This window comes from Salminus brasiliensis, chromosome 2, assembly GCF_030463535.1.
Source record: "Salminus brasiliensis chromosome 2, fSalBra1.hap2, whole genome shotgun sequence".
Classification (NCBI taxonomy): Eukaryota; Metazoa; Chordata; class Actinopteri; order Characiformes; family Bryconidae; genus Salminus; species Salminus brasiliensis.
The window spans coordinates 58240436-58255788 of record NC_132879.1 but is presented as its reverse complement, the minus strand read 5'-3'; the positions used below and the strand labels follow the sequence as shown (position 1 = coordinate 58255788).

General features: G+C 37.7%; 1 long non-coding RNA gene across 1 annotated transcript; it reads left to right on the top strand.

Annotated features, from left to right (window-relative positions):
• Nucleotides 1-373: 373 nt before the first annotated feature.
• LOC140549592 (uncharacterized) lies at nucleotides 374-1100 on the top strand. The gene is made up of 3 exons (XR_011979009.1): nucleotides 374-460; nucleotides 674-829; nucleotides 985-1100. It is a non-coding gene; the product is annotated as an uncharacterized lncRNA (long non-coding RNA).
• Nucleotides 1101-15353: the final 14253 nt, after the last annotated feature.

Genomic DNA, 15353 nt, shown 5'->3' with positions numbered 1-15353 from the left:
CAGCACCACTTAGCACGAAATTTGGACGCTGTGCGATGCGGCGTGTCTGGTGAGTTCTGTTTTTAACGGTAGCTTTAATGACGAAGCGTTAGCTAGCAGCCTGGTATATTAATAAAACTACGATGTGTGTTGCCTGTTGGATTGTTATTAATTTGATGCTAGCCTTATAATACATTTATATATACATATATTTTTAGGTAGCTATAGCTAGATTAGCATTTAAGATAGCTAATCTGTCTATCATATATTTATATATATATATTTGTTAATTCATTTTGTGTGTGTGTGTGTGTGTAGTGATTAAGTGATTAGTTAAATAAATGATTCTGTTTGTAAATATAGTCTTCACTTCTTTCCTTGTAGGACATGCTGGCTAAAGTTGAGTTTGGAAGAACACAAAAATATGTGAAAATACCACAGACTGATGAAAGCATGGAATACAACAGATTTCTTGAAGACAGTGATTTTTTTTTGTTTGTGGAAAAAAACAAGAGAAAGAAAAGTTATAGCCAGCATACATATAATATGCCTTTAAATTGATGACCGAGTTTACTGTAAAAAAGTGAACTCAATTTTTGTAGCAATAACAAGTTAAAAATAGTAGAATTTATATTACTATTTCTATGACTTTACTTTTAAGTTACTTATTGCAACATTTCTTTAAGTCTTCCAGTAACCATGAAATTTGGTCTGGAGCATGAATGTCTGAGAGAGGGTCAGCTCATCTTAACTGACGAATCAGGAACAGAAGTAGATGAAGATATCTTTGATGAGCTTGTGAAATCAGGTGTACTAAACTTCAAGATCATATCTAGACAACGAGTTACTGGTAAGCCTGTTAAGTAATTTGATTTTTTGGGGGGATAAAATAGAGGAAAAAACTGTAGAATAGTAAAGAATGCTAATTTTTACTGTTTTGTTTAGTATTTTATTAATTTCCTTTATTTAACTGATTTTACTGATTAATATTTTTTTGTTGGCCAGATCTGGATATCCAAATTGTCACTGATGAATCAGCTTCCTCTGTGATGTCAGATACTCCACTTTCCCCAGTGTCATCTAATTCATCTGACTCTATAGTTATCCTTGAAACCACAAAGAGGAGAAGGGGTTCAACAGAATTCATGGATCGGGATCAAGCACTACAGGTATAATTAAAGTAAAAATACTTAAATATTTATTTTTAATACAAATGGGGAAAAGTATTTTTAGGGTTTCTCTTATCGGAACACAAACTGGAATTTAATTACATTTTGGCAGATGGTTGAAGCTGTTCTCAGGGCCAATCCAAAGGGTGAAGAGGTCTTTATGGAATATGACAAAACCAAAACACTAACAGATGCCAAACGTAAACAGATGGTAAACATCCTGGTTGCAGATATGATTGAAACTCATGGGTAAGACATTTAAGTGAATTTGGTTAATAAATAAATGAACTTTAAGGATACAAACAAGCACTTGCACAGGGTGTATAAGACTATTCTTATGTATAAGTTATTCCAAGCCTTCTCATCAGGACAGCCCAAAAAGCAGACGAGAAACTCTTCTAAGTGGTGAACAGCTGTTTGGTGATGACTGCAGGGAGGCTTTATCTACAATTAGACACTCAACAGATAAGTCAATCATCAAAGAGAGAATGAGAGCAACTTTCCAGTATCGGCAGAAGCTGGTTCATGACAAGGATGCATCAGTTTCGATTCTGGATGTCTTCCCTCGGTTCCTTGACATACCTGGATTGGTAAGAACTTGCATTTTAAATATTAGACTGGTCTACACCTTTTTATGAAACAAATTAAGCACCCTTGATATTTAAACATATATGTTAATCTTATGTTTTCAAAGAATGACCAGGACTTCACCATGATGTTTGGAGATGAGGTGTCTAGCAAGTTTCTGGCGAAGTGGCCTACTTTTTTTAAGCCCAAAGTCATCAGTGACTGCAGGACACTAGGCCCAAATCAATACGTTGAGGAACTTCTGTCAGCACTTGAACTCCAACCTGACAATATCTATGGTGAGTTTTAATTTTTCCAAATGCTTCAGATTTTTAAAAAAGATTGTCAGTCAGTTAATATTGTTTGTACTGTAGGATGGGACAGTGATATGTCAGCAATTCTCCTGCTTCTTCACCTACTTCCTCCAACCTCACGAGGACAGAAAAAAACAGCAAAGATCAGTTCAGCCCAGGCAGCCAACCATCTTGTGAGATATCTTCAGGTATGCAGTGTTTTTTTTTTTTTTGTAAATGTTTTTTTTTTCAGTCAATTTCATTAGGCGTTTGATTTGCTATACATTTGTATGTTGGAACAGAACCTAGAATTTCACTTTGTTCATGACACTCTTGCAATTTGCAAGATGGTCTAATCGAATGGGTTGCACTGCAGTCAGCATGGCTCCAGATACCTGTGACAACCTACCAGGACCTACCAGTCACTCCCAGCCCATCTAGCTGCTGCCTGCGCTGCATGCAGTGGTTACTCTGGATATTAGCTAATTGTCATAATAATGTGACTCGACTGACATGCAACATGTCCTGCACTGCTATTCTACAGGAAGGAGCCAGTCTTACTACCTTCCTTGAGAGAGCTGAAACAAGACAGCCCTTCCTCCTCTGCATTGGTGAGCAAAAGAACAAAATCGCAAAGTTCTACATCATCATCGACCAGAAGGCTGTCCCATGCAAGGCTCAGACATCTGTGGCTGCATTTGATGAACTGTTCAAAGCTCACTTTGTTTTCAGTCTCTCCTATGATGAAGCTTTGAGCAATTTCTATACATTTGTGCAAACCACAGTGTACAACATTGATGTTGGAAATGCAAAGGAGAGCCCCCGTGTTAAGGAACTTGGAGCACGACTGCTGCAGGGGGACATCTGAGCTAATACGTTGTTGAAGAAAAATGTTCACATGTTTTGTCTGTAAAGTGCACCACAAAAGTTGTTCGCTTCTTTGTCAGCATTTAAAATTTCACCATGGTTTATATCCTGGCAAAAGTTTACGTCTGAAATGTGGAGAGCCAGGTTGTTCTTCAACTTTTTGTACCTACAATGGCTTTAGAAAGCACATCAACACTGTACATAGGCATGCCACCATTTCCCATGTGGACACTGGTGAGGGTGTAACTACACAAAATGAATATGAGGTGCAGTTTTCAAGTGATCAACCAGAATGTTCAACTTCTGTTGCCACTTCACAAGCAATTCCTGTTCCTTTACAGAGCTCTGATGTTATGCCTCAACTGTCATCTATGTGCGGTTCAGTTGTGGCACATTTGCAAGCAGCAGGTCTCTCTGGAAGTATTGTCCAAACAATTGTTAGTTCTATGGAAGAAGTTGTTAATGATGTTCACAGCCAAGCACGAGAGGCAGTTCTCAAAACCTTTTCTTGTGAAGCAAAGGATTCAGATATTTCTAGAAAAATAGAGCACTGTTTTGATAAATTAGACAATCCTTTTTCAGCATTAAACACAGAGGCAAAAAGGCATAAATATTTTGATGAAAGGTGGGAAATAGTTGAACCTGAAGAACATGTACTCGGAGTAAGAATGGATGTACGTAGAGACAGAACTACAGGTATATACAGCCAGTTCCCTGTAACAGATAAATAGATGTATGTACCAATTCTTAGTACACTCAAGTCTATTTTCAAAAATGTGGAAATAAGAGAGAGCTTTTTGCAGGACAAACTGAGTGAAAGGGCATTTACAGGGACATTAATGATGGCTCATATTTCCAAAATCATTCCTTGTTCTCACAAGAGAGACATGCTCTACAGCTTTTGCTTTATTATGATGATTTTGAAACAGCTAACCCTTTAGGTTCCAAGAAGGGTGTCCACAAACTTAGTTGTGTTTATTTTACCCTGAAAAACCTTCCACCTAAATGTAACTCTGTGCTAATGAATGTACATCTTGCAGCTCTTTTCTACACTAATGACCTAAAGACATATGGTTTTGAAGAAATATTGAAGCCCCTTATTAATGATCTAAAAATTTTGGAAACAAAAGGAATACAGCTTCCTTCTTTTGAAAAACCATTGTTTGGTTCAGTAATTCAAATAACAGGAGATAACCTTGCTTTAAATGGCTTGTTAGGTTTTGTAGAATCCTTTAGTGGAACACATTTCTGTAGGTTTTGTTTGACTAGTAAGGATGAAGTACAGTCTGTATTTACTGAGGATCATCCTGGTCTAATTTTTCATTCAAAAGAACTTCACACTGAACATTGTAAGGCACTAAATAAAAATTCTACTGTACTTTCAGTATTTGGTGTTAAAAAGAATTGCGTGTTCAATTCTTTAAAGTATTTCCATAGCTCTGACAACTATGCTGTTGACATAATGCACGATTTGTTAGAGGGTGTCGTACAGTATGAACTTAAGCTGCTTTTTCATTACCTTGTAAAACAGGGTTATGTCTCTGTGAACACATTGTCTGACAGAATACAGAGCTTTAACTATGGATACCCAGACCGTAAAAACAAACCAAGTGGCTTACAATTGGATGACAATAGCAAACACCTGGGTTTGAATGCTGTCCAGGCGTGGTGTGTTCTGCGCAACACTCCGCTTATATTTGGTGATGTCATTGAAAGGGATAACAGTCACTGGAACCTTCTCCTCATTTTAATACAGATTGTCAACATAGTGTTCTCCCCAGTTCTAAGTGATGGGATGGTATGTTACTTGAAACATTTGACCTGTGATCACCATAAAATGTTCAAATTACTGTTTCCTGATAGGAGATTGATTCCAAAACACCACTTGATGATACACTATCCGCACTGTATTAAAAAACTTGGCCCTCTTATCCGTATTTGGTGTATGCGATTTGAGGCAAAACACAGTGTTTTTAAAAGGTCTGTTAAAAATTTCAAAAATCTCACAAAATCTTTAGTAAAGCAGCATCAGCGTCAATTGGCATTTAACTACGAAAACTATTATTTCAAAAGATTTGAGTTTGGTCCTACAAGGACACAAACACTCTGCAGCTTGCAGGGTGGGGAAATACTTAGGCAGACATTGCATTTGGAGGCATTTTCAGGTGTTTCAACTACTAAATGGGTCAGAAATTACGGTACTGAGTATGAGGTTGATTTGTTCGTTTGCACTGGATCATGTCATGATCTTCCAGAGTTCAAAAAGATCTGTAATATCATAATACATGAAGAGCATGCTTTCATACTAGTCGGTAGTGTTGACACACTGTACTTTGATGAGCACTTTAATGGATACTGTATTGAGGAGAGAGATGATGCGTTTTCTGTTCTCTGTATAGACCAGCTTACATATTTCAGACCCTTTGATAAGCAGTGCTCCAATGAGAGTGATAACAGAGCATACATAGTGCCGTATTGTTATATATTGAATATTTGCCAATAAATATGTTTGAGGTTTTATTGAAAGTGGTGCATGTGTTCAGAAATAATAAAAAGACATGTGAAGCATTCAACAGTTGTATGTTGTTCTTTTTTTTTAAATTGTAAAAAACATTTTAGTATGAACTGCATACACTTAAAGCAATATCCTGCAATAAAGTATAAATATGAAAATAACTCCTGTAGAGTTAAAAAGTGACACCAAAACAGAGTTAAATTATAACACAGCACTCTGGTGTTAAGAAAAGTTTAACACTGATTGGTGTTGAACAGTGTTACATTTTAACTCTCTGAAGAGTCAAAAATCAACTCTGTAACAGTGTTAAAGTTCCAACACTTCAAAAAGTGTTAAAATAACACTATGGGGAGTGGACCCATATAGACACTTTTAAAGTGTTAAAATGAACTCTGATAGAGTTATTTTGTGGTTGCAAATTTTGCTGTGTACGTTTATGACTCCTCTTGAATGGAGAAATTCATGCATTTCTCAGAAGTGATTTTGGCCCATTCATTCACACAAACACTCTTCAGGTCCTGAAGGTTCTGTAAGCTGCTTCTGAGAACTAAAATAGATTGTTAGATTCATGGATAGTTGGATTCAGGTCAGGTGATTGGCTGGGCCGTTCTAGCAGCTTTATTTAGGTATGATACTGCTGCTCTTTTAACTGTTGTGCTATGCAGTGTAGACCATTGGACGATGGGCTCACACTTTTAAGTTTTCTTGGTTCCTCTTGATCTGAAGAATATTTCCTTGCCACTGTCACCTTTGGCTTATGTTTTGTGAAATTTTGATCATCAAATAACTGAAGTTTCACACCAGAGGTCCCATATAAAAAGGTTCCTTTATTTCACAATCAGTACAAATAAACCGAAAGCAAACTTGGCAGAATACTTTCAGCTTCACAATGAGACTTGCTGTTACTCACCACTCACTGGATTGGGAGAGCCCGTCGATCCTGGTAAGAGACAGCTGTCCCAGTAAACCACCGAACTGGACCTGCAGTTCCACTCAGCCGACTCTCACCAGAAAAAGGGGAACCCCATCCTTTATATCTTTAACAAAGTGAAGAACTATGCATGGATGGAGGCGGGGGCCAACCGCCCCCACCAGGTACAGTCTTCCCTTGACCCTTAATTCCAGTGGTTAATAACAGCACCCTCAAGAAAATACTATATATATATATATATATATATATATATATATATATAGTAAATATGTATATATACTATATATATATATATATATATATATATATATAAATCAAGTTTTATAATTGATTATATAAAAACAAGTTTACAGTATTACAATAACAAATGACTTAAAACAGCTGTATAGACCTGTTTCAAAATACTGTCAATACATTATGACCAGGTATGACCATACCTTTAATATAAGGTGAACATGGGCGCATTATATCCTTATATTCGGATATGAAGACCATATTAGCGTGGCTCCGCAGTGCACCTGCACCACTTCATAACGCCTTTCATAGTACAACACCCTTGCAGCCTATCCAAAGGGCTAGGCCTCTTCCTAGTGGTCATATCCCATAACCGAACAGTGAGTTGTTCATATGATACAGTGTGTAGTAATTAAAAGGAGTGTACCCTAGGGCGACGCTTTGCTTCCTCTGACAATGGAAACCTGCAGCATGTGGAGGACATCATAGATACAATCAAATATCAGGAAATCCTAGGAGAAAACATCAGGCCTTATGTGATGAAGCTGAAGCTTGGACGTCACTGGACCTTCCAACAGAACAATTATCTGAAGCATACTAATATAATAATTTAGACTTATGAGTTGAAATGAACTGAGATTATTTGGTCATATGGGCAATTAAGGCTATTTATTGGTCTTGATAAATAAGTAAATATTTATGTATTAATGGTTATTAACATAGCTGCATTATTTTAGAAATATTTACCCCAACCCCTACATACAGACACAAAATGCCACAACGTAGGCCTGCTTAAAGCCCCCCAGCCACAGCATCCCAATTACAGCAAACACCTATATGTCTCAAGTGTTTTCTTTTTTATGAAAAATCTAATTATTGTCCCTAGTTAAGGTGTGATAGTGTTGTGTTGGAGTGTGCAGCAAACTTCTAACATCTTAACTAATATATTACTAATATGTATTATATTCTGTTTATGTATTTTCAGCTACGGTCATTATATATGTTACCTGTTAAGGCTACCTTTTGTAGCGTTCTGCAACTTGCAGAAGTTGACAGCAGAAATAACAGGATGTGGGACATGTGGTAAAGAGTCTAACTGACCTGCTATATTCTGAAATCCATGCAAGGCCTATATATAAGTGATGTGGTGGGTATCAGCACCTTGTCCTTTGCGAGAGAGTCCAGTGCTGGATATTTGTGAGAAATGGCCAAATCCCTGACTGTGTTTGTTCTGCAGCTGCTGTTTGGTGAGTTAACATATTTTAGAAAAATAATTGGTGTACAGAAGGGGTAGATGTTTCCAGATGTTGACCACCCCTACCATAGTACTAAAGATGAGGTTAAACTGTGTCCTCTCGGTATGGTTGAGTAATGGAGTTCAGTGGAAAACAAGCTGTGAACCTCAAACACTGTTGTTCCTCTTTCATTAGAACATCCAGCAGAACCAAACAGGGCTGTAAAATAAGCCAATTCAGTTACACCCCTGGTTCAGCAAGAGTAGAGACATTTGCACGCCTGAAACTCTGGACCGAGGTTTATGTTTTTGTTAAATTGTTAACATTTGATCCAGTTTGTTTTGGTTTCACATCGCAGTTTAGAGAGCTCACTAAAGAACTCTGCATGATATACCTACGTACATCCTGTCTTCATCACTTACTCAAGCTGTGTCTCCCTGTAGTTGAAAGGTCGCCTTTCCTGGAAAAAAATAACGATCACTCGTGTCGTACTTGAGATTCGGAGACTAGATATAATCGTCCCTGTGTGCTTCGCCACTCCTTTTTAACTCTTTTAGCTTCTTTTTCGTCTTCTGTTGTCTAATGGGTGATGATATTGTCGTGGTTCTTCTTCTCCGTTCTCAGTTGTAACAATGAAACATTTTATTCCAATCAAAAGTACAGTGTGGAGAGAGTCCGCCAATACTGGGTGCCCCTCCTCTCTCTCTCCCAGACAAAGGAATACCTTATGTTTTTATACCCTGCTGTACGTCATATGTTGTTGGACTGTTCCCATATGCAGGATGTCTCCATTTCATCCCTCTTCCAGGAAGCTGTAGACTCTGCCTCCTTCAGAACATCTCAGCTGACCTCAGATCTGTCCACCCTGGAGAAAACACCACCCTGCACTGCAGCATCCCTGCAGATAATGAGATGTCGTGGTATCTCCACAGCTCAGAGGGGATGAAGCAGCTGGTCTCTGCTAAAAGAGGGAAACTGGATAAATTCTTTTTCGTCAGTTTTAATGTGGATGAAGGTCACTATGAGGGAACTGAGACCAGCAGTTCAGTGAGTTTAGTGATTATTGGGGTTAAGGAGACAGATCTGGGGCTGTATTACTGCGGAGGACGAAACTTCACAACACTCATTCAGTTCGGAAAAGCCGTCAGACTCACCTTTGTTTCAGAAGGTTAGTGCTCATACTTCACCTAATTTAGGTTACTTTCTTTACATATGCGAATTTTCAAGAACTATTTTAAATACTAAAAATTCTAAAAAAAGATGTGCGATATGAGACATGGACCTACACTGCAGTTGTGTTCAGTAGCTTACATTTACATTTACATTTAAGGCATTTAGCAGACGCTCTTCTCCAGAGCGACTTACAGAAGTGCTTCACTGTTTACTGAAGAAAAGTTTAAATAGACTAATAATTCAATTCATGGATTGCACAGGTGAGTGAGGGACAAATGGTAATTTTCTGGGGAGGCTCAATTTTTGTCATTTTTACTACAACATCTTATCACAATAATCAACTGAAAGTAATCTTTACCAAACACTTAGCTGCCTAGGCTAAACACCTAATGTAATGATGCTCCATACTTTTTCAATGAGTTATGGATGAGGTGAGATGTTGATCATCCAACATCCCTACCTCACTAATGCAGGATAAACTCTTTTTAATACACTTAATTTCTGAAGAAACAATGAATGAGCAGGTGTCCTAATATTTTTGTCAATGTCTATATATAGTATATAGTACATTATATCATTGTTATATTTAATATATATCTCATATATAATACTTTTTATGTCATGCAATCTAAACCATTCATTAGTATTGTTTTATAAATACCTGTTAAGATTTCTTTAGAAATATGATATTCAGTATGTTGTGAAGTCTGCAAAGGTTTGCCTTTTTGTGGAAGTATCTATCTATATATATATATATATATATATATATATATATAGTGGTGGTGTGGTGAGAGCAGTTTTTGATAGCAGGGTTTACTGAAACTGAACATGAAGTTTTTTTGACCCGGATGTTTGATCAATGTCTTTCAGGTAAGGATATTCAGAGTAAGAACTCTTCAGCACCATCAGACTCTGAGCGTTCTCCACATCTGGAACCCTCTTGGATTATAATTCTAATCCTAACATCTGTTTGTTTGGTCCAAATGACCATCATCTTCTTGTTTATGTTCTGCTACAGGGTGCAAGGTGAGGACGTCCTGCAGAGAGACTCACATGTACAGGGTGAATATTTGGGGAGGGGACTAAATTAACTGTGAATGAACATGAAAATATTCAAGTAACAGTCATGCTCAAGTTTACATACATTATATAAAAAGACACATCTGCATTTTTCTCTCACTGTCTGACATGAATGTAGAATAAACTTCATTTTAGGTCAATCAGGATTACCAAAATTATTTGATCTCAGTCTTATTGAATATTTATGGGCAAAGCTGAAAAGTTACTCATGGTTACAATGAGTAGTGAAAAGTTACAATGGCTCAGTTACACCAGTTCTGTCAGGAGGAATGGGCCAAAACTCCTACCAACTATTGTGAGAAGCTTGTGAAGGATATCCAAAACAATTGACCCAAGTCATACAGTTTAAGGGCAATGATACCAAATACTAAAGAAATGTATGCAAACTTTTGACTTTGAAGAAAGTTATAAAAATGCCTCTCTCATTATTCTGGCATTTAGCAAGTATAACTAATTATGGTAATCCTAAACCACAAACGGAAACGGGAACAGTTTGACCATCAGATGACCCTAAAAGACACTAATTTCACGAATTTTGTAAACATATGTACTAGTATGTGATATTGATTAATATATATATATTTTTTTTTTAATTAAAAAAAGAGTTTAGAGTTTTTAGTGAATTCTGTTTTATTTTAGGTCAGCGCTGCAGTGATGCTGGTGACTCACCTGATAAGGTACCAGAAACACTTGATCAAATATGGTTAATAAATATTATTTTAGTAGAACTAAAGAGACTAATTAGCTGCACTCAATCATTTAAACTGCTGTTTTTTGTCTCCTCAGGAAGTGAACCAGCCGTACACCAACCTCTACCAAACCGCAGTGACCAAGGGTCTCGTTACTGCTGTGACTTTTGAGGTTATAAATTAGAAGTGAAGTGAGCAAATGGCTGCAGCTGAAATCGAATAAACATTGAGTAAGGTGTTTCATCTGTGGCTCCGCCCCCTCAACCTGTTTACTGTTAGAAAGGTCTATTGACTGGGAGGACTGTAAGCGCTGAGGCCTTGCTGGGTTTAGAATTGATGACCTCCTCACACTTGAAAGCAGTGAAATGACCCTACTTACATACACAGCTCTGAGTAAATTCACCATCCCTTCTTTCTCTGGAAGAATGAATCTCAACACCTCAGCCCTCCATGGTCAGGGGTCTGAGAATAGAAAGGCCTCCTGTCATGTGATAGGAGGCGCTCTAACCTCTAACTGAACAACTCCATAGCAGAAACACAAGAAACCACCAGACTCTCAGCACATGTTCAAATGTACTTTTATTAACTTTGTTAAAGCATGTTTATTGTAGAGTCATTTTGATTAAAGAGCCACATTTACCAACACAATTACATTTGTTCTAATATTTCTTATATATATTGACATGTGTTCTCAAAGCCTTTAGAAATGTCTGATAATATCTGATAACAGCTGATAACCTCTTTGAACCTTTAAAACTCTTTAAAGTGTATTTTATTATTTCTCACAGTTTCACTGAATATAGCAGCTAAAAACCTTTCCCTAAAACTGCTTTTCCTCAAACACTATCTGATAACAGGATACTAAGACAAATGTAAATAGTAATAGTAATATCAGGAATAATTATTATAAATAGATTTATTTGTTGAGTTTATAGCAGGCTACATAATACGCTCATTTTAAACTTAGCGTAGATCACACAATGTTTAGTGAAAATGTGAAGTGAGCTCAGGTAAGCTCTTTACTTATTTATGTTCTCTTTAAAATGACATAAGGATCTGACATAAAAACACTTAAAAAAATAAATGTATTAAAATACAACAAATAAATCTTAATAAATATTTCACAGTGCTGCACTTGTTCAGAATAATGCTAATTTTAATTAACAAATAATTTCCTATTTTGAAGGTATCTATAAAACAACATCAAGTGGTACACTATCTGATCTCTTTTATTCTCTTCAGAAGAAGAACACCAAAATTAAAATAAGTGCTGTTATTTTTGGTGCATGATACTTTATTTTGGCATCATCTATAGAGAAAAAGAGAGAGAGAGTCACAGTTTAGAAAAATGTGTTTCTGAAATTACAGGTTACAGTGGTTTTATATATATATTAAATATATATATTAAATAAAAAAACAGACATAAATCTGCATATATGATATCCTGCATGCTTATAAATGTAATTAAACTTTAATATTATATTATTATTATTATTAATAACAGTATTATATATAATTAATATCACTTTAATTAACATTTTTAATTATGGCTTGCAGATTCAACGTCTAACTTGTTCTTTTTACAAAAAACATATGACACAAACAGGGAAGCCTACACGTTTTGGTATTCTTATAGAAGGAACCTGTTGTTAACATGTATAACTGTAAGGGTCAGTCAGCACCGCTGGCCTCCAGCAGGGGGACAGGGTGCAGTACAAGGAGAACTGCTAAGAGTAGCTCCCAAAAGCCCCAGTGCTAATCAACACTGATGGCTGATGACCTGCTGGTCTAAAGGCTCCCTCCAAACTCCACCTAATGTTGGACCTTTGTAGAGGGGTAACCGGTACAGTGAAGCTTGTTGTGAAAGAAAAGTGAAAAGAACAGAGATACTGTGACTGAGAGTAGCTCAGTTGATCTTTAATGTAGTGAACTCTGTTTACCTAAAGGGTTTCTGTTTTCCCCGTAAGAGTGAGGGTGGTGTAATCTTTTGTCTGTACCAATATTCTTCTCTGTTGGTGCATGCCATTTTTGGCGTCTCATTTGTTTGCTGTTCCTGCCTTTTTTCCCACCACCTCTTGGGGTGGTTTCTCACCTCTCATTCTGGAGGTTGCTGGTTCGATCTTGGCTCCTGCACCTCCTGAACAAATCCTTGTTTATTATAAATATTCATGATCCAATAATGAATAATTAACAAACAAAATAAACCAACAGCTCTGCACTTGGGTCCACCACCCCTCCCATCCCATAACAATAACCTTTAGTTATGCTCATAGATTTTAATTATACACTATAAATATGTGAATTAGGCTAGACCTCCACTCACCTGCTGCTACTAGACGTTCTTTTGGGCTGGATTCAGGAGTTTCTTTAGAAGAAAAAAAAAATATTAAGATGAAATTTTGTTCTGTAAAGACAATCATGGGTCTACTCTGTGTACTCATTCAAGCAGAGCTAAATGTTGCCGAAATAGCATCTTAACATCGTAACATTCAGGGGGTACAAGAGCAGAAAGTCTACTATAGTAAATGTATGGTACTGTATCCCACTCTTACTCATGTTAGATTCTTGTTCTTGTTGCCTTTTATATTAGAATTTTGGAATCTTCTACTTCTTCAATTTTCTATTTACATTTTTTTAAACACCAACTCAAATATGAAATATTTTCTTTGGAATATTTGGATCCACTGAGCTTATTGCTTACCATCTACTGAGAGCTCCACACTCTGGATGAAAACCCATTTGGACTGGAAAGACCTCTTTGTTCGTTTCACCAGCAGGTAGCTCTCATAAACTCCTGCATCAGCGGGTTTGATGTTCTTCAACACCAGAGAACAGTTCCCCTCCAGCAGCTTATCTTCAGGAACGTCCACATGGCCTGCATACCCCTCACCCTCATACAGCTCCTCACCCCTCTGCTCAAACACAGTCTCTGTCAGTCATGAAGATCCGAGACTGAGCTGACTTTTTGCTAATTATTGGCCAAACTCAAATGTCCACTCAATGTGGCGAGACTTTGTTTGCAGCTGCCTGCCTGTCATCTGGACCAGTTTTTACCACCTTGAATTCACCAGTATCTGCGGTAACCGTCTAACCACTCTGTTTCATTCTTCTTTACTGTTCAACTTTCTGTCTTTCCTGTGCATTGATAACCTGTTCCCATTGATGTGTTTTGTGCCATCCCAGCCCAGCTCTGTACTTCCCTGCTGCCTGTTCTGATGTTGCCCTACTGTCAGTCCACACATTGATTCACAGCAGGATGCAGGGACTGCAGAAAAACACCAGTTTTATCCCCTCCAATTTGGAAACTTATTACCTGCTCTCCCATTAGTCACACTACTACTTTATTCTACTGTTTACCTAATTTATTCCTGTACTTAGACTTGTTTTCTGTTTTTTTTTTTTTTGCCATCCAGTACAGACCCAAGGATATGTTCCCCCTTTGAATATTGAACTCTTAAGGAGTTTCTGCTGTTGTCTCTGGTTTGCTTGAAAGAGGCTTTTAAAAACACCATAAAAGCGCTTTTCAAATGAACTTTCCACAACTTTTGATTATTTTAATCATTTAACAGCCCTAAAACCTACCAAATAAAAAAGTACATAATCTTCTAATGAATTATAATGAATTACATCTTCAACGTTTCTAAGTTCAGCCATGTCACTCCACTGCTGTGTTCTCTCTTCACTGGCTTCCTGTAGCTGCTGCCCGCATCAGATTCAGACCCCTGACTCTGGCCTACAAAGCCAAGACTGGACCAGCCAGCCCCTCCGTACTTGATGGCAATGGTCAAAAGACGATCCACACCTAGAGCCCTTCCAGCTTCAAGTTCGGCTCGGCTCGACCCGCCATCCTTTAAGATCCACGGAAGACAAGCGTCCAGACTTTTTACTGTCCTGTACCGAAGTGGTGGACAGCAGAGAGGATCATAGGATGTAACCTGCCATCACTTCAGCAGATCTACTCCAGCAGGATGAGGAAGCGGGCTGGCAAGATTACATCTGACCCCTCACATCCTGGACACCTCCTCTTCCAGACACTCCCCTCGGGTAGAAGACTGCGGTCCATCAAAACCAGCACAACACGTCATGCTAACAGCTTCTTCCCCAGAGCTGTAGCGCTCCTCAATCACAGTGGTCACCTCCCACTGTAAACCTCTAAACTTACAACTGAACTGTACCAAACCGGACTGAACAGTTATTTGCACTCTGCCTATTTTGCACTATGACTATTTGCACACCTGTACAGATGTTCTTTTCTTTTCTGTAAATACATCTTTCAGCTCTTTATTACCTTTATTACCTTTAGTACTTTCTACTTTTTTTTTAATTTATCCCCTACCCTATTTATTGTTTAGTGTAATTTTCCTTTAGTTTAAGACTGTGTTCTGTGTTTCTTTGTTACTTGTCATACGTGTTGCTCTCACCAAGACAAATTCCTTGTATGGGTAACATACTTGGTGAAATAAAGAGATTCTGATTCTGATTCTGATTCTGAACGAGCTTCCCCTGGGTGTCCGAACAGCAGAGTCCAACGCTCGCTCAAACCCAGACTGAAGACCCTCCTCTTCTGAGAGCACTTGGACGAATAGCAGAGTACCTTATTGTCTTGTGTTTAGTAATGTCT